Consider the following 21900-nt stretch of genomic DNA (forward strand, 5'->3'; position numbering starts at 1 on the left):
TTTGCACCTTAATGATTACTGTCCTGTTTTAATAATTCCTCATTAAAAAAGACAATCAAGCAGCACGTTTTTCCTCATGTTTTTGAGAGTGTACTGTAGGGTTGAAAGCTGCAGCTGCTACTAGTGTGGAGTGATGGACAGCAACAAAGCATTAAAGCAACAATGGGGAAATGCGGTCCCCTCAATGATAATGTAAACCCTGGTTGGATAAGGATTCAAAATTGGATATGAAGATGAAATCTGACGCATAGCTTCATTTTAAAACTGATAAAATAATTGCTGTCTGTGATTCTACTGTATATGGGCTGTGGCAATAATTTTGAAAAATAATAGCTCGCATCAACAAACTATGAACTCGCATCTATGAACTAGTTCATTTTTGGAACTTAGTGAACTTAGTTCACTATTTTGAAGTTTGAACTATGAACTGAACTAGTTCATTTTAAAATTTGTGAACTGAACTTTGAACTAGTTCATGTAGAACGTGAACTTTCCCAACACTGCATATGCTAACGTTATCCTCCTATTACGTCAATTCAGACTGTAGATAAATGTTACTCACATTGGCAGTATTGTCTCGTGCAGTCAGTCTCAACCCCTCTTGAGGAACAACTTCGAAGCTAATCCTGCTTGTGCTGTCCCAGGTTGAAAAATCACGCCGGTTTGAAGCGATTTGCGCAAACAAGCAGGTTTTTATTTATGGTTTCTGTGGGATTTCCACTTTAAACTAAATAAATCTGCCGCTGTCTCCTCCTAGGTTTGGACTCTGTGCAGCGACTACATTGCATGTTGTCCACAAACTTTAGCCATGGCCACACCGCTGTCACTTGTGAATACAACAATGGCAGAGCGCAGTGGGTGGAGCTGTGCTGATTAAGGGGCGGTAACATTATAATAAAATTCGCTTTGGACATCACAACCGGAGCAAAATCTGAACGGCTCGATTTGTCACATGCTTGCAGGGAAAGGCACACCAAAACAAACTTACTGGGTTCTTATTTTTTACGTTTTCTAGGTTGCTAGATGCACCGTGGACACGATTATAGCACTTAAACACAGAAAAAGTGGGGTTTTCATATAGAATCTCCTTTAAACATATCTCACTTTGTGTTCTGTCAGCAGGTTACCTGACACAAGAAGAGTCACAGCACAAATTCCGTATGTCTGTTTAATGGGAATCCAGAAGAGAAATGGTAAGTGCGCAACAAGTAAACAGGGAAGTGATCCAAAGGGGAGCACGACAGAAATCCAAGGGTAAATAGGTATGTAAAGCTTTCCTGTAGCTCAGTGGTAAGAGCATTGTGTTATCAACGCAAGGTTGTGGGTTCAATCCCAGGGAATTGCACATACCTATGTTTAAATGTATAAGATAATGCAATGCAAGTCTTTTGTCCAAAGCGTCTGCAAAATGCATAAATGTAAATGTAAATGTAATCCACAGGTAGGTGGGTAAACTAATCCACAGAGAACAAATCAACAGGTAATAGTAATCCACTGGGTCGGCACTAAACGATACATAAAACAACAATTAGACCTGGCAAAGAACATTGGCATGGTGAAATTTTATATTGAGTCCAGGTAATGGGCTGCAGGTGCTGGTGTAATCAGAGACGGTGTGGCGTGCAGGAGATTATGGGAAATGTAGTTCAAAAGTCCGGGGTTAGTGAACGGGTGAATCAGGAGACACATGCTGGTGCAGGGGGCGTGGTCGACTAAGGCACGGAGTCTGTTACAGTGTTCATTAGAACAAAAAAACAATAATCTTTTTTCTACTATGGTAGTAAGTGATGTCCCAGAACATTGTTAACATTCTTAGAAATATCTTTCTCTGTGTTCAACTGTTCTCTGTTTAGTCAAAGTGAATGGCAAATGATGCCTGGTTGATGTCCCTAAAGCAATAGATTCTCAGTATGCACATTAACCAAAGGAGAAGCCTGGGTCTCTTATGAAATTAACCTTTAATTATTTATCAGCAACACAGTTAAAATGTAGCCTGACGGATATGTGAGGATCACAACATTGATAGGCCTGTGTAAAAGTGTCCTTCAACAGAGCTGTGATTGTACTTTTCCACACATTTATTTGTGACCTCAATAAGTTTTATGACCTCAAATCGTTTTCTACGTAACCGATTTGCCCGTGCACCAATCATTTATTAGATGCCTGACTTAAAAGATGGTCTTCGATTATCGGTTGCGGCCTAACATGATTTAAGGGTCACATTATTGTGTAGAAAAACACATCGGTTTAGGAGTCAAGCAGAGGGCAGAATGTTTAAAACGCACCTTGATTTTAGAGCATCTGTATTCGTACATCTATCTAGTTGACACAGCCAGAGTGGAGCGTCTCTGGGGGTTCATTCATTTGGGTGGAGGTTCAATCAATCAAGTGATCCATTGATCTTTATGTCAACTGTTTTTATTCTGGCTGTAATATTCTGCTCACATTTGACGGTGACCTGTGTGGAATAATAATGAGATGGACAGACAAGGTAAATGGATTACAAGGGGCTTGGAGACCTTTGGTTGTACAGTATATAAGGGTTTAGTGCGGCAATGATGGGGTAGGAATGTCATAATGTAACAGTTTTGGATAACAGTGGACTTTATACTGTTGAACTGATTCTACTGAAAGACTGTTACTGGTATTTCATGTTGGGAACCTGAACCCTGCTCAAAATCGAAACATTGGCTGTTGTCATTAAATGCCATTTGTTTTACTAACCAATGGCAGATGGAGGGAGTGTTTGAAGAACACTAATAGGAAACAAATTATATAGTTAAGCTTTGATTAACAATATGCATAAATCTCGGAAAATGTTCTGCGGATGAAATCGCTGAAAAATGACATCTATTGGTTTTACTTTTGTAATTATTGTAATGCACTTTAAAATGACCACCTGCAATTTCCTTGTCTTGCGGCTTGCTCACAATAGCTTGCAAAAAATGAGTAGAGAGCAGACATTATTTTTGTGATTTAAGGCAATATAAATCCATTAAAGATAGAGGAAGGCAAAAAGATTACATGTAATGGGGGCTTAATCTCAGGAGAGCATGTAGCCAACATCTACACATTAAAATAGGTTCTCAAAGACTGACTTCATCTGAGGTCTGTTTCACAAGGCGAGTTGAAGAAACTCAGAGTTGTATTGTAAATTTCGGATTTAAGCTTGGACAAAGCCAGAAAAATTAAACCCAGCGTTGATGTTTCATGACGCTGGTTATCCACTTTCTCTCTCAGGGTTCCTACGCGTTTTGGAAAAGTATGGATTTTTATTTGATTGTTTTCCAGGTCTGGATTAGTTTTAAAATAAAGAAAATTGTGTATGGAGAAAATTATGAGTTTCCAGAATATTGCCCTATTCGGTTTTCTAAAATATAAAAAAATATAGAATTTCTGATAATAAGTGTATATTTATGGAGTTTAGAGCATGTTTCGAGCAATGAACATTGTCGCCATACCAAATCTGCAGGAGGACTGTTTGCTGTGATTGGATTGCCTAAAGGAGGCCAATATTTAATGAAGAAATGTGTGACTTTTGCTCTCTTCGGTTCATTGAACCACTTCATTGACTACTTTGCCACTGCATTCTGGATCATCTGTAGAGGATTGGTTGTGCAAGCTGAACTGGACAAGAGCCTGGACTAAAACTTGCGTGGCATGCTTGGACAAGGTCTAATTTTCCTAATTTTGTAGAGGATGAATCTACAGGACTGGGTGGTGCTTGCAACATGATCCGTGAAGTTTAGCTGATCATTGATTACCACTCCCAGGTTTCCGGCCGTTCTGGAAGGTGTGATGGTTGATGAGCCTAGTTTTATGGAGAGGTTGTGATGGGCCGGCCGGGATTACAAGCAGTTCTGTTTTTGCAAGGTTCAGGCTGAAATGCCAACTGGAGGTGTGTATCATCCGCAAAGCAGTGATAGGAAAAGCCATGTTTCCGAATGACAAAACCTAGGAATAGCATGAATGCGGAAAAGAGCAATGGTCCAAGCACTGAGCACAGAGGCACCCCTGTATTGAGATGTTGGGACTCAGAGACCTCACCTCTCCATGATACTCTAAATTACCTACCTGAATGGTAACACTTGAACCATCGTAGCACCATTTCAGAGACACCCATAGCCTTGAGGGTCATCAGGAGGATGTGGTTGTTAACGCTGTCAAAAGCAGCAGAAAGATCCATTAGCATGAGTAAAGATGATTTAGAGGCTGCTCTTGATAGTTTCAGGGCTTCAATGACCGAGAGCAGTGAAGTCTCAGGGGAATGGCCGCTCTTGAAAACAGACTGGTTAGTGTCCAGGAGGTTGTTCTGCATTAGAATGGAGGACAACTGTTGAATACAATATGCTCAAGAGTTTTGGCAATGAAGGTGAGGAGAGATAACGGTCTGTAGTTTTCTAACAATGCAGGATTACGAGTGGGTTTCTTTAGTAGCAGAGCAATACGGGCCTCTTTGAAGACTGTGGGAAATGTACCAGCGGTGAGAGACGAGTTGATAATGTGGGTGAGAGCAGGCACCACCGATAGAGAGATGGCCTTGAGGAAACGGGTGAGGATGGGATATAGCATGCAGGTAGTCGGGTGGTTAAAAGAAATGACCATGGAAACGTAAGCTTCAGATAGGAGAGAAAAAGAGAGGAGTGAGCATGTGTCGAGTGTTTGGGCGTGTTCAAGAGGCGGTGGCGCAGAGAACTGACTGTCGATGGTAGTCGTTTTCTTTATGAACAAGCAAAATCATCAGCTGTTAAGTATAATACGAGAGGGAGTGTACGTAGGTTGCGCCGGAATGTGACCAGTGGGAAACCGTGATTAGTGTCTGGAGAAGTTAGGTCTAGATCGAGAGCGATGAGGAAATTTTCCGACTTGTGCAGTGGGGTGAGCTGAGAGTGATGATTGAAGCAGTAGCGTGCATAGATAAGATCTAGTTGATTACCAGAGTTATGGGTTGCTGAAGTGGTAATTCGCTTGAGGTCAAACTACACAGTCAGGATGTTGAAGTCGGTGGCCTGTGGTTTATCAAGGTGGATGTTGATGTTGCTTAGTACCACCAAAGGAGAGCATCCAACTCCTCCAGGAAATGTCCATGCTGACATTGGGGACGATAGATTACCGTAACATGAGTTTTAACAGGTTTGAGTAACATCTAAAAGAGAAAGACCAGAATGTTTGCAATAGTTGTAATGAAATCTGCTTTGTTCACAGCAGATTGGCAGTTCCATAAGCTACAAAAAAGTAAAAAGAATAGCGCTTACATTTGTCATTCCAAACCAAAATGCGCTTCAAAGATTGATAATATTACAATCTGGAAAAATTTGAATAAAAATATCAATTGACCATGTGTTAACTCATCACTGATAAACAAAAAAGGGCAGACATGGTATTAGCTATTGTTGTAAACACTGATTTGGACCTCGATAATTCCAAAATCCTGCGTATGGCCCTGACTGAACGTAGTCAAATTTTAAAAGAAGCCAAGTTAATGGACTTTAGTTCTCTTTTTATGTTCATTAATTAATTATATTTCACCAATCGTTCTGTTGCTGTGGGTTGAAGGATTAAAGTTATTCAATTTGACAAAATATTAACATTACACCAAATTCAAAATGTTGTGCATTTAACATGTCTTTGTTTGATTCATTTGTATGAGGTATAGCTAACTTCACTTATTGTTTAGCAAAATATTAAAATAATATAGATGTGAACAGTTGATTTTAAAACCATTTATTTTCTAAATGGAAAATGTGTAGGCATGATTTAAATCCTGAATCAGAAATGATCATCATAAATAATGATTAGTAATCATGAATGTTCAAACAAAAGGCTGATGTTTGCAGTGAACACTAGCATTCAAAATGGACAAAAGTAGTTGTGCATTTCCATGTTGAAGAACAAAAAGTTTTTATTCTCAGTGGCCAAAGCTAGAGACTTGTCAATTGTGTAGCCTTAATGCGTACGTTTTTAAACATCACATCTTAAAGTCTCACAATGAGGATAAAACTGAATGAAAACTCATAACATTAATATATATTTGCTGTAATTTCATTTAATATAAATGAGTTTTTAATATTAATAAAATATAGATTAGCGAAAATATTTGTACAGGAATAATGAAAAGCCAAAGATATTAGAAAGTCAAAATAAAAAATAATAAAAGATTAAATGTAAAGGATTTATCTCTCTGGACACTGTAGAAACAACATGGTGATTTCCATGTTAGGGGAGCCGTGGTCTATGCACTGTAGATAGAAATAGCTCAATAGCTCTAAGCACTGTTGCTTGTGTGATATAACATAACACAACTTCACATTGGTATAACTACAAACTAATATGACACACAAACCTGAATGTAGAGATCTCTCTTATAGAATATGAGAAAGTACACTCCATAATATTCTTTCCTTCCATACTAAACACTTTTTACATCTCATAACATATTAGTTTGGTTTACAAAGTCAAAAGGGAGTAAACAATATTTCAATGTGACATTTAGTATGTGTCTCATTATTTAAACTTCATAGAGCAAAAAATTGGATGAGTGTTTTCATCATGAGGCAGCATCATTCTAAGATTAAATACAAATCTATTGAAGCCAGGAGTCTTGAGGGAAACCAGGTTAATTGCAAGTTTCCACCAAACTCGCATGTTGTAGGAGAAACTTTGTTTGTTTGACTGCTTAGTTGTCTGTCTGATCTCACAAAGTAAAAATCACATTGCTATAAAACCAAAGTGTAACTGCAGTACACCATCTCACAAGGACTGTTCTTTCTATGTGGAAGGGCAGCCGTTCTCGATTGCTGTTTACTAAGTTGTCTCAGGCTAGCCACTTCCCCAAGAGCCCAGTCCCCTGGGTCTGTTCTGGACTGCCTTCATGAGTAAACAGAGATCTCAATGGGACAGATGAAGCAGACATTGTGGGAGCGGGCAGAGCTGGCAGCCAAACAAAAGGTTGCATCCGCATGGACCCACCCAGTGATTAGCAGGCAGTGGGATGCTGGGACTTACCGCTCCCATCTCAGAAACAGGCAAGATGCTGGTGTGATTTATTTGTCTCATTAGCGCATGAAGGACGAAACTGCTATCTGCTGTCCGGTATCTTAAAGAGAATATTCTTTCTGTTTATCCTTCTATACATATGCATAATAACTTGCAGGGAAAAGGCTTTTTTCCCTCATTTTCTCAGTTATGGTTACCATCGACACACAATAGCAATGATTAGTACAATTTATTGTGATAAAAATATGCATTACAGAAGCAACAGTAGCCTAAATACTGTATTTCTCATCAATAACCCATTTTTTTCTTATTTAGAGATGCCCGTTCTGCCACGTTGATTGTAAGGAATTTCAAATCAGCAAGTGAATGACATACAGTAATTTTTCATAACCTGATAGACGGCATAACCCACCAAAGAGTCAAGCAATTATACTCATTTTTGTGTGCTTTGAAAAAAAAGGATGGCCTTTCTGTCTCTGATGACTCTGAGGTTTGACCTTCTCTGTCTGTCTCTTGTCCACCTCTATGACAGCATTCGCAATGATTTCTCCATTCTGGCTCTGACAGGACAACACAATGAATCAGAGCCATTACAAAAGGGACTTTTCCACTTCATTAAGCCAGGGTCCCGCAAGCTTGGAGGGCACAGAATAAGCAATTTATCTTGAGTTACAGCTGCTTAGCACTTGGCCGCATGAAAAAAAACTGTGAATGCCTTATTTTTCACGTTGTAAATACCCCTCTAGATATGGTCTCGTGTGAACACGAAGAATCGATATTAACAAATGCATCTTTTCAATTAAGGAAATCGGATCCTATTTAAGAAGCGTACTCAGGCTTTTGAAGGAGGTAATGCAACAATGGCTCGGTTATTCTTGTGCAGTACTGTATGGGAGAGGAAATTGTTTGGGTGATGATGCTAAGACCAGGGATGAATGGCCGGGGCCCCAGACAATGACAGCATGATAATGTCTCGCAGCGGGCTCGTGCTGATTGATTTATCATGCCCTCAGTGCAAACCTATTTCAGGCGGTATGTCAGGTCAACTTATCGATGAATTGACCTGGACTGCATTCAGCCTGTAAATGAGAGACGCTCATGATCAGCTGAAGATCCAAACAAACAAACAAATAGATGGTTACAGAGCGCAGAAATTCATGTTTTATCTGAGATAGTAAATATAACTGAGGTGACTGCAGGAGAATCATATAGAACATTACAGGGTTTTTCCTGCATACAAAAAAAGGAGGCGGCCTCCAACACATTTCGTGCCACTGTCATGACATATCCTATTTTTAACTAAATCCGTCATATAATATAAAAAGATGAGGCTGTGTGTGGCAGTGTTGAGCATGTTACTTTAAAAAGTAATTAGTTATGGTAACTAGTTACTTCTCAAAAATAGTAATTGAGCTGGTAACTGAGTTACATCATTATAAAAGTAACTAATTACCAGGGAATGTAACTATTGCATTACCTTTTAAAAATGTTCAAATATGTAATATAACTTGGATGCCCCCAATATTGAATATGTTAAATGAATGAAATCAAATAAATTATTTGTATAAAGAAGGGGTGAAGCAATACGTGTATTCGTACCGAACCGTCACAAGCCGTCATGGGGAAAATTCCAAATGAAGTCATCATTCTTATGCCCTACCCCCTTTGAAGGGCAGAGCCCTTGGAGTTTAGGCTTTGGAGTGAACAGGGCATTTTCATGCCATTATGTAGACGTTTGGTATGCACTTGGCAAAGGAAGCGACATAATTTCCTCATTATCTTCAGCTGCCATGTTCACTTGAGAATGAAGCATTGTGTCCGTCAGCAGATGTCGCTGATTTAATGGCATAACTTAAGCATAAAACCTAACTCTTTGCAAATAAACAATATATTTTATATTTTGAACATCCCAGCTGAAGATAATGAGGAAATTACATCGCTTCCTTTGCCAAGTGCATTCCAAACGTCTACATAACGGGCGCAAATGCCCTGTTCACTCCAAAGTCTAAATTCGAACGGCTCTGCCCTTCGAAGGGAGTAGGGCATAGGAATGATGACTATATTTGGAATGTTGCCTGTGCCGGTTCGGTATGAATACACATACCGTTACACCCCTAGTATAAAACATTGTACACTAATCTACACTATTTTAATGTTGCTGTCGGTCAATGTGAGAGACACCTATTAAATTAAATATTTGATATATCATAAGTAAATATTATCATTACTATACTGGATCGATAAAACACAATATATTTCAAAAACTTTTACTATTTTTTGCACAGACCACAACTGGTCAACAAATAAGTTTAAAAATAAATTATGCTTCTAAAGACATCAACCTCACAACTGCTAGACATACTTTACTGTACTTATTCTTCTCACAAAAGTGTGAAAAGGCTATATGTTACGTCAAGCTGTGACAAAAATGCATGAAAATGACAAAAATATGTTTTTCGTTAACTTAAATTTTAACATGTAATTTGAATGCTTTTAAGCCAGCGCTGCTTCGGTTAGCCATACAACAACATATCGAGACATCGACTTTGTGATCAGGCATTACTGCTACCTACTAGATTGGTTCATACGTGGAAACAATTCGCATCGCCGCATTATTTTTCATGACACCGACTCTCTCTAAAACTATGTTGGGTTTCTTCGCTAAAAAACACTGGGTGTATTCAACACACTGTCGTATGTAACTGCAGTTGTGCTATTATGACGCAAGGGAGGCGCTGTTTCGTTATCAGCACAGTGATGTGCTGGAGAGTTGCAGTACAAGAGCTATATTAGGAGCTATATTAGCTGTGTTTCGCAGCTCTTTAGGTGAATATTGCTTGTTGTGCAGCTGGTTCGTAGAATCAGAGTTATACTGTACTCAAGCAGATGCGTTCCTAATTCTTGTAACTTTTCATATGATTTTGCAGTGTAATTGAAAAGGCCAAATTGTTTTCACAACAGTTCACAATATTATTAGGACAACAAACAATCTTACTGTGTCATCATTTTATGGGAATGCAATTTTACAATTTGTTTTCAGATATTTTATGTATACCACATGGTGTTTTATTGTTCCACTTCATTTTATTCTATGGTAGTGTGTGTGCATAGATATAAATAACTAGATGCCACATTCAAGTGCTCCAGGCACGTAGCCATCTTGGGACAGTCCAACACTGGGCAGCCATGACTGTGAAAACCACCTGGATTTAAATTCCTGAAAAATGCGATTACTTTCCTTGAACGGCTTACAGCGTTCCTAAATGGCGGACAACCTACCTATAGCGAACCATAGAAACAGATGCTAATGTGGCATGTTGTTTTTATATCTGTGTGTGTTTGTGTGGGTCTTATTAAAATACTTCAACTTGTCGTGACTTAACATGCATAGAGAGAACGCTATATTTGCTCAACTAATGGCATGAATTTAGGGCGGGGCTACCTCTTTGACAAAAGTAATGTTCAGGATGTGGAAATGCTGAAATGTTTCAATGTTTCCGTAGTTATTTTGCTATTCCCTTTTTTTAACCTATGATAATGGAATGTGACCTTCACATGAAACTGCTGGGTGAATGTGGTAATAAACAGACAGAAAATGGAGAGTCAGGGTATTGGATCCTTAAGTCGCTAAATTTAAGTTGACTCTGAAAACCTTTGCGAGTATTTACTGTGACCCTGAAGTTTAACAAAATACAAAAATCCCAGACTGAGAAAGATCCCTGTGGCATGGCATAAGATACCTTGAATCCACACCAAACCTCCCCACAAACACAGACCACCATCTGCTCCAGTCTGAATGTAAGTAAATCTTGTGGAAATTTCAGAGCTGCGGAGCTCATATTCTAATGAAATGCTGGAAGCTCAGAAGTGGTTTCAGATCGATGGGTTCTGGAGAAGAAACGCCCTCTTGTTTCAAGGGGTTTCCTTCAAAGACCAGATAAAACCCCAAAGAAAAATATAAGCATTCTTTGAGTAATTACAGACTTGATTCATGGCAGAGGTCAGATAAAGGACTGTGGAGAGACAAATGTACTTTTGGTTCTGTATTAAAGCTTCAATGGTGTTTAAGAGCACCGTACAGTATACTGAACATTAAACACTAACCCCATGTGGTGACTGAAGTTAAAATCGCCTTAAAATGACACTGATGACAGATTTGACTGTGAAACACCTCTATGTTCATGACAAAGCTTTCAAGCACTTAGTATTGTTTCAAGTTGTGTTGACTTTATTGATTGAACAAAGAGCTGTCTGTTTTTGCTCAACTCAATCAATGTCTTCTGACCTGCACTAACCTTTATCACAGTTGAAGAACAAAACAGACTACAGGAAATATGTTTTTGGAGGCTTTTATTAAACTCTGCAGCTGAAATATGTTCCCTTGTTTTAGAAGACTGAAGTACATAGAAATGCTGTCCTTTAATATTTAATAGTCAATGGGTTTTTTAATTATGTTTATGTTTAAAAAAAGCAAACTGAAGGTTAGTGTAAGACATGCCTTAAGCTAAACTTTGTAAATAACTTGCAAAAAACAATGCTGAAGGTTCAAAATAATCAGAATTCCTCTGAGGCATCTTGCACATGCCAAGGTTTTTCTTAGAGCTTCTGTTTGATTGAGAACTAGACCACAATCTGTAATCTATTGCACAGCCTCATTTCACAGGAATTGTAGTGATTTGGGCCTCTGCTGAACAAGGAAGCACAGCACAATATTGGATAAGGTGATTTCATAGGAGAAGATGAGAAAAAATAGGAGGGTCTTGGAGAAACGCGGCTGAGTCTATTGATTTTTTACAAAGATCTGGAATAAAGGACATTTGTCTCAGTGTGTACGTAATCATTTCTCCAGCACTGGAGGCCTCTTTCTTAATAAAATCTAACTGTTACAGTGCGTGTATTCACTGTTGACAAAAATGCTAGACCAACAAAATGTCGGTCTGGAATTTTGTCCTTATTTTAATTTGGGGATTCGTTTCTTATGCCTTTATTTATTCTGATCGTTCTGCCATGATTTCTTATGATGTCTTTGAAAGAAAGGTGTGGTTTTTCAGGAACATTTTAATGCAAGGGAAGTCTGTGAAATAAATATAATTCATGTACATAACAAAAAGTCAGGGTTGAGTTTTATTTAAAATTTTAAAATGATAGGTTAATAGTACTACTTATGTGATATGTCACACATCACTTTTAGTATTGCATGGCACATTAAATACGTAGTTATTATTGATTTTAGTTTTATTTCGTTTTTATTAATATTTTAAATTAGCTTTTTAGTTTTTTTTGTTCTTATGTTAATTTAAGTTAAATATTGAGCAACTTTGATATATGTTTTTTTCCTTTTAGTTTTTATATGTTTATTTTTAATGTTGCTATTTAAGATTTATTTTAGTTTTAGTTTTGTTTATTATTGTTATTGTTATTTCTGTGCTTTATTTCAGTTTATTTCTGATGCAACATTTCCAATTTTTGTTAGTTTATTTTTTACCAATAATGTTAGTCCAATATTTTATTTGATTTCAATAAACAAAAATGCTTTCAAAGCTTAAATTTTATCAAACTAAAATAACCTTACGACCTACGTCACGTTTACGTCACGGCAATAGCTGGAGGCAAAACAAAGGGAAATACAAAGCAGCCTAGATTCGGCTGCATAAGTGCCACAATCGACAGAATGCAGTCTCCGATTTGATATTTTAATACATACCTGCCGCCATTCCCAAACAAAAACACTGACGACAGCTGTAGTTAAGCACAATGGGGACACTGTACTGTAAAAAAGCGCCGTCCTTTGGATGAGACGTTAAACCGAGGTCCTGACTCCCAGTGGTCATAAAAAATATCCCATGGCACTTCTCGTAAAAAGAGTAGAGGTATAATACCGGTGTCCTTGCACACTGGTGGTGGGAGAGACTCCCCTCGTATGATTGTAAAGCGATTTGGGTGAACAGCAATACACAATAAATCGCTATATAAATTCCTAATTCATTCATTCTCAATGAAACAAACGGACTAAACAGAAACGATCAAAAAAAATGCTTACGTTCCCTTTATAAAATTTAAGATTTAAAACAAGCCTCCTTTGTCTCTGTGGATTATGATTTGTTTGTAAAATAGCTCACGTATGCCTAAATCAGAAACTGGGGAAAAAGATTATTTTCACGTAGCGTTAACTTTTGAATGCATAGTCTCAAGTCTACTTTATCTATAAAGCCCTTTCCACTACACAGTAGACCAAAGGGCTGTAGGCTACACAGTAAATACACACAAAATAGGGAATGCTTGGGTATGCTAACATTGGGTATGCTTCATACAACTAGCAGTTAACTATCAGCCAGAAGCTAAACATAAAGGAAACGGTTTGTCATCTCTTTTTGTTGAGTTGTCACAAGTGCATTAGTTTGAAGGGAGAGGAAACAGTTAAAAGGATCATGTTATGTGTCAGGTTTGTGTTCAAGTAAATACATTTGCTAACATTTAACACTAAGTACATGCAGGCATCTAGAAATATATACGCTCTCAGTTTATCTTTGCTACACACGCTTGGTTTCTCTGTCTGGTTGGTGTAGATGTAATGCCACTTAACACTTTAATTCTTATTACATGGCTCGTTTGGAATTTGATTAATCAGTCGCGACATTTGAAGGTTCGTTATTATTTTTATCAAATCATTTTGACAGATTTTTTGACGAATGAAATGTGTCTTTTAATAACATATATGACATTATATTTACAAACGATTAAAACTATTTGTCTGTTTGTGACATTTGACCGTCGTTTCTTACCTTAAAACCAAAAGTAAACTGCATTTCCTCTTGGAAGGTCTGCATTCGGTAATAATGATCCAATATAATATTTCTAATTCACATTTCATGTCCAGTTTTTTCTCATGTGGCAAGTAGCCATGTAATAATAGGACACACTGTCAGGGCTTATTTATGCGATAATAACCGGCTGCCTGTACATTATCCCTTACTTGACCATCCTCAGGGTCAAGAGCTGCTAAAAGCTATGCAGACTGAGCCCAAAGGAAAGCTTTCCCACTGACAGATGCTCAAACACGAGCAGAGATTTATTCTTTTCTTAACATCAAACGGGCTACAGATGTTTGCATATTAATTGAGTCAAGAAACAGCCCACTGCCTTGTGAAGCTTGAGAATTTTGCGGCTCGGGCACGAGTTGAAGATCATTGGAAAACCTTCACAGATGGGGTACATTCTCATTCTGACCACAAGCGTATCATCATTTTCTTAAGAAAAGTTTATTCATCCGAGAAAAGGTTAGAGATGAGACACTTGTGTAGTCTGATGGCTGGAATCTTGGCCCTCCTGCTTCGTTCATTAAAGGAACTCTCATAAAAAGCACAGGCTTGCTACTGAATGAGTCTGGCATTAGCACTGGGGGAACGTAACATTAAAAGAGGTTATGAAAAGCATTAGTGATGACATATTGCTAATGAAGGAAGTGAGAGTTTGAATCCATGCACCTTGAGGAGGAAACAATTAGCACCTTACAGGAAGGTGTTATGAAGTTTAAAACACTTGCTCACCGTTCAGATCTTCACAATTCCCAATACGTAATAGATAAATTGTCTGGACAAAAGAAGATGTAATGAGCGTACGTGCGCAATGTGAATGCTCATGTACCAAGAGGAATGCAAATCCCGAGAGAATGTGCAAGGTCAGTCCTCCGGAAGAGTGCACTGAATTCTGGGAAAATGCACTCGCTTTAGCTCATCTAATTATGGGCCTCCAAGTTCTGTATGATATAAATGAGGTGGAATTGTGGTTTCTATAGGCGGATAAGTCACTTGGTTCTTCTTCAGTGCCTGTATATACAACCAGCTCTCTCTGTGCAGCCTGTAATTTAATTATAGCCTGTTTTCTTTGTTTTTAATTATTGGACATTCATGATAAATAAATAACTCCATCACAGCCAATATTCATGCAAGTTTTTATAAAAAATGTGTTGTCAATGGAGATATTTACACCGGGAAGTTCACATAGGAATATTATAGCTCACAGTTTTCATGAATAATTTGTATTAAGTCATGTCCAACTTAGCCTGTTTATTCTATATGTGACCTGAAGTGCAATGCAGTCATCAGTGAGTATGATCACTTTCAGCAGAGGGCCGGGGTGTCATGTGCTGTTGAGTTGTAAAGTGCTTTTCAACGGCTGATTTGTGATTGTCTTCTCCGCCAAATAAAGGTCTCTTGAAATGAACGTTTTCACTCACAATGTAGGAGGAAAACATCCTTTACATAATTATCATGCACACTTCATGTTAGCATGCATAAGAAATAGGCGTATTGAGGACAAATAGTGATTTTACCCAGTGTATTAAACTGAGCGATTATTTTAAATGTTTAAGAGTGTGAAAAAAATGGCCATTGTGTAGTTTTATTTATGATAATTTACGTTTTATTTACTTTTATTGATGGTGATAGTATAGGAGTAAAAGGAAGACATGGGGAATTAGGATAAGCAGACACGTAAACTGGATTTAAACTCGCATCTTTAGTAAGAGTACACAGACTGTGTTCACACTGTGTCAGTACACATCTGCTTTGTATGTGTATCCAATTGGAATCCGATCATTTTAGCAAGTGTGAATGCCAAAAATCGCATGAAATCCGACTTTTACAAATCCGTTTCAAGCTACATTTATTTGAGGTTAAAATCCCATTCAAATCGAATTTCTGGAAATCCGTTTCAGTCTGACAGCTCAAAATTTTGCTTGTCACTTCATGGAAAACACAAAGACGGTAAAGGTCATTGCTGAAACAAAGTTTTTTGTGCAGTTCACATGAAAAAGCATAATATTATAGATACATCCCTATGGATCAGTGAATTTTGAGACATATATGTGACCCTGCATCACAAAACCAGTCTTAAGTAGCACTGGAACATTTTTAGTAAAAGATAAAAATAAATTGTATGGGTCAAAATTATGGATTTTTCTTTTATGCCAAAAATCATTTGGATATTAAGTAAAGATCATGTTCCATGAAGATATTTAGTGAATTTCCTACCTTAAATATATAAAAACAAAATTTTTGTGAGTGGATGGCCTACTACAGTGCCTGTGATTCACAATTTCAAAGGCGATTTTCTCAATATTTAGATTTTTTTTCACCCTCAGATTCCAGAGTTTTAACCGATTGTATCTCAGCCAGATATTGTCCTATTCTAACAACTCATACATCAATAGACAGCATATTTATTCAGCTTTCAGATGAAATTTCGAAAAATGTACCCATAAGACTGGTTTTGTTGTCCAGGGTCACATAAGGAGATAGCAGCAGACAATAAAGCCACACATACCAGCCTCTTGCGCTTCTGCCATTGCCTCATTAGACATAAATCCATTGCCATTGCTACACATTGTCATATAGTATGCCAATATAGCAAACTGTTTCGGCGTAGACCTACCATCCTTTCTATAGAAACCAATGCAGATATTCCAAACAACAAAGAGTGTCATGGGATGCACAGATTGAATCTGAACAGTCAATCATTTGGATCAGGTTCCATTCGGGTTCACAAATACACACAATAATTGTATTTGGATTGACAGTGTGAACAAAGTCAGTTTATGTCAGAGCACATGCACTGCTACAAATGTAGGTTTCAGCTCTACTGTGTACTGTATACTTGCCCCTATAAGAAATAAGTATACTTTAAGTTCATTTTATTAAACATACATAAGTAAGGTTCTAATATTTTATGTATACTTTAGAATATAAATAAACTAATACAGTATCAATATACCTAAGTATACCTAATTTTACCTAATTTTAATACTACTTTGGACTAAATTTGTCCGCTTTTTAGTGTATTAAACTCCAAAAAAGTGAACTTAAATTAATACTTCTAAGTTGTAACAACTTAGTTTTGTACTATTTTAGTAGGCTTGAAGTCAACTCTTCTTATAATTGTGTACCAACAATGTCAGGTTCAGTTCCACCCATCCCTTACACTGAGCTAATACACCCCAATGCTGACATACAATATATATTCCAAAAAGTGCATAAAAATTAGACTGACGTAAACTTCTGTAAGGGAAGTCTACATGTGTGTTTATGTCTAACATAGTATTTAACTTTATAATTTATTATACTCGGAGTACAGCGAGCCTTTCATGAATCTTGTTTACCTGGCTGTTTAATTAACTAGATTCCAGCAGGTACCTGTCTTAAATGTACATCAAACATCATTGCTCTAAATGAATAAATACTTTGACTAGACAAGCATCTGCTGTTTTCAAACACTCTTAAAAATTGCCTACTCTAAAGCAGATAACACTAAAGAAGAAAGCTCATTTGTTTACTCCCCATGCTACCGTTGTGGGCTATTAGCTTTGAGCGTTCACAGACACATGGCAGAGACAAATATGGAGAAGAAATGCACACATTAAATTCTGTTTTTCTGCAAACAGATGACACGCAATTTACACTGGCTGCTGGATGATTCAATAAACTCATTCCCACCATACCATGAAAAAACAGCGAGCGGACCGCTTCCACAGATGAAGAGTGACTGTGTGAATTCAGTGAGCGGCCCAAGAATGAAGCAAGAAAAGAAGGGGCGAACGATAAAGATGCCAAGAGGAATGAGCCAACGTCCCCTGTGCCAGCTGTCCGGTCCCCTGTGTGTGCTCGAGGGAGCTTGTTTCCTCGCTGCGCTCAGAAGGTGAAAGTTGGATGTAATTGCTGTTTAAATGTCCAGGCACGTCCAATCTTTCGGAGCACCACTCTCACATTCCTGTCCCTCCAGCCTGCGGAAAAAGTGGGCGTGGCTTGAACTCTTTTAAAAGACATGAGAGGAAAGGTTACTGTACCTCGTTGTTCGGGGAGGGGCCGTCCCTGGAAAAGAACTTTTCAAGGGTGTTGAAACTGAAAGCGTGAGAAAGGCTGCCAAAGGGTCCGAGGAACATTGTCTCTGTGGAGATGAAAAGACCAAGGGGAGAAAGAGCCTTTGGCGTCAAGAATTTAGAGGGGAGGAATGGCGGGCAAAGGGGGCCATGGGAGGAGGGGCCTGCTTAAACGGTGCGTAAGGTCTCCTGGCCGGCATCTCGACAAATGAAATAAGAGTTCACAAGCAGTTACTTTGTTGATTTCCTAAACTAGAAAGTTTTTCCCACAGTCCTTTCAAAACAACTTATGCGGCAACTCTCAATGGCAACATGGTGTGAATATCAATTTAGCGAACCGTGTTCGCCTGAAAAATTATACTTGTCAAGAAGACGGGGAATCCCTCTGAGCAAAAACTGTCATCTAACTGCATCTGTGGTGTTTAGCAGACGCTCTTAAGAGCTGCTGTGTGGTCCTTGGTTCAGCTCCTATTGTATGCTGTACAGCTCCGGGACTTTCTGTAAGCTGTCTATGAACTCCGGCTTCAGAAGTTGGAGAGGATAAGGCAACACAGTGGGAGTCAAGCCATAAGCTTCAGTTGTATATCAACTGAAGGAAGGAAGATAGTTTAACAATCTCTTATAAAGTTTCTTTCATGTTTTTAGGCTTAACCTTTGGGTAATGCAGATTACAGTCTGCGTGCTTCATTTGTGCTGTTTTGCTTGCGTAAAAACTAGCACATCATTTCCCCTTATTTCACGTTTGCTATGATAATAAAATAAGAGTCCCATGTATATCCACTGTAGCTTTTTATGGGTACATTGTGATTACAAAAATGTAGTGTGTGTTCTCGCTAAGATTGTTGTATAGCATACTGGAGGTCATGCATACCAACATAGTTCCCTTAGTTTAAAAATGTTTACAGTATTATTATCTTTTTATTTTCTGACTTTATTCCCTAAAAGTTTGTTTATTGTAACCTATTACCTAAAAGTATGTACTGTAGAGGGACAATATTGTTACAATTAGTTACGCTGTAAATTCTGTTTTATAGTGCGGTACATTGAGGGCTGTATTCTAAAGCTGTACCAACCTTTGTTCACTCTCTCAGTCACAACTGCAGAGGGGAAAGTGGACGATGACTTCAAGGATATGTCATGGGGGCTACTATTATTATACTATTATACTTCTAGTATTATATTAACTACTAAACTATGGCATAATTTTGGCAGTTTTCTCAGTGAAGTCAGTGTTTGCCTAGAATTAAAGAAAAAACGAGCTCTTGGCATTTTATCTACACGGTTTAAAAAGTGTTTTAAAACGATTTTTCACATATAATGAAATATGATTTTTTTTTCTTTTACAATATGTGATTTTCACTTATAATGTAAAAAAACTGTAATTTTACTGAATTGTGATTTCATTTGACACATTTTTCACATATTCTTTAAAAAGACTGCAAATTTAAAAGAAAAACCTGCTTTTAACAGGTTTTTTGTTACAGTGAAATAAGGTTAAAAAAAAACGTAAAATTACTGAAAAATTTACAGAAATGTGCAAAATGAAACATGAAAGACATGTAATTTGACATTGAATGGGTGCTGTAATGATTTGTCATGCATTCTGACTTCTTTACAATGTTAAACGTTCTGTCGTCCCATGCTTACGTGGTCAACTTCTCAAAAAACAAGTGCAGAAGAGAGAGAGCAGAAGAGAGAGAGAGCATAAGTTCGCGAAGTTCAGGTGTTTGTTTGTTCACTGCTTTTTGGTGATGAATGTTATATAAACTGTGGATATAACGCTGGATTTGGAGATTGTTTGAAACTGATATATGGAGCCGTCCCAGCGCTAAAAGATGCCGGACATAAACCGCATGCGGTGAGTGAAACTGATGTCTGTGTTTTGTTGGCAGGGGTGCGCACGTGCTTAAGTTCAGCCTAATTTTCTAGATTCTTTTACAATGTTCCAGCTTCTTGTTGTATCCAGTAACAAGAATAGTGCACTAAAATACATTTTATTCAAACTGCCATAAGTGTACTTAAAGTCCTCAATTTTAACAAATTAACAGTTTTAACTCATATAGTCTTTAGTACAAATAATCATGGTGACTTAAATCAGATTTTCTCATGTTTATCTTAAAAAGTTCTAAGACTTTTAATTTGTAACTTTTTAGTATTTAAAAAAATAAATAGTGTGTAAAAATAGCGCACTTAAAATGAATTTTAGTGCATTTCTTTCACCTGGTTCACCTTGATGACCTGCTTTTTTTAACTGTATTGAAGGAGTAACCATCTATGTTAGGCTCTAAGTGTTTTTTTCAGTGTCAATCATTTAAAAATATTTTAGATTTTTACTACAATAAACGAATATATTACTACAAGCTAAATTCAGGTACTTGAGAATATGCCTTCAGATGACATGATTTATGAGATCAAGAGAAACATTTCTCTCAAGTGACCCTATACTTAAATCCACACCAACAGTGCTGTTTTATGTGGACTTTAAGCATTTCATGTCTACCTTTATAAGTCTAAACTAACTGTACAGCATGCATTTTAATAGAAAAAAAGATAAGCAATTTACACATCTAGCAATTTACAATTCCACATCTAGCAAAATATATAAAAAATCAGAACTTTTTTTTTCACAGCACCTTTGTTACAGTCCAAATACATATCATGTATCATAACAAACATATTCCACAAAGTCTTTATTTTTTGTTTGTCATTTCCCTGTTTTTTCCAACTGAGTCTGTGAGATTGGGCTGTTATAAAAGTGTGACACAGGTGCCTAGGAATGTGTGTGACACAGAGAAAATCCATACAGCTGCTCTTTATTTGGAGTATAGGAGCGCTTAGCCCGGCCCACTGGAACAGCATGGCAACCCTGGGCAACGCATTTAATAAAGCTATAAAGAATGCTGCGTGTTACGACATGGCAGGCAGACAAACTAAATCTTCCTCAAATATATTCAAATAGCTCCCATCTTTCCTCCCTGACAATATCATTATGTGCAGTCATTGTATTTTATGATTGGAATAACAACTCTCTGGATAGGGAAAATATAACAATGGACGGCAAAGCCAATTACCATAGCCTGGCACCTAGTTTCGTCCCTTAATTTACTGTAGGAGTGTAAGGTCCCTCCGTGTATGTGTGTAAGCTATAAAGGCGATGTTTGATTTATTAAACATCTCCCTGGTCACATTATAAAGCTCAGCGCTTTCATTTTTCATGTATATGTATTTTTTTCTCCGGCCTCTCGTCTGAGTTGAGTGTTCATGCTTAATGCGGCATTACTGCAGAAATGGAATAAAGAAACGACTTAATCTTAGGCTTGCATGCGCGAGGCGCCTGTTGTACTGTGAAACCACTCGCAGACGATTCCTGCTGCTCTTCAGACAGTTCGGAGCAATAGCATCAGCTCACGCTTGTAAAGCTGAATGTTTATGCAAATTAGAAGAGAAAGGAACAGTTCTAATGGCTTCTCGATGAGTATCACAGAGTCTCGCTGTTATTTTTATTATTATTATTAGCCAGGATCCAAAATGAACATGCAAAATGGAAGTAAAACAGAGTAAATTAACCTCAATATTATTATACATAGTTTACCTGTAAGAATTATAGTCTTATATAAATCAGTATTTTTCAATTCACTTTAGAAACAATGAAATTTTCCTCATTGGAAAAGCAGAAATTACAATTTCTGTAAATTTTCTGAAATATTCTTAACATTTTTTAACTTTAACATTCTTGTTAAACCAACAATGGAAATATTATGGGGAAAAAAACTATGATTTTAAGTCCCTCCAAAGACCTACTCTGTCATTGTGACTGTAGACATTTCCACAAACACTTCAATAATGAATTTGTCATAAAAACATTAAGGATGACCAATAATAATGCATAATACCATTATATAGCCAGTTAGAATTATTTATGCTTGGTAAATCTTCTCAGTTCACTCTATTGGCAGGGATGGCACAAAGTCAATTTGAAGCAGTTTTATGGCTTTTCATTTACAGCTGCACAGAGACTATGAAAGTAAGCG

Source organism: Triplophysa dalaica, chromosome 3 (assembly GCF_015846415.1).
Source record: "Triplophysa dalaica isolate WHDGS20190420 chromosome 3, ASM1584641v1, whole genome shotgun sequence".
Taxonomy (NCBI): Eukaryota; Metazoa; Chordata; class Actinopteri; order Cypriniformes; family Nemacheilidae; genus Triplophysa; species Triplophysa dalaica.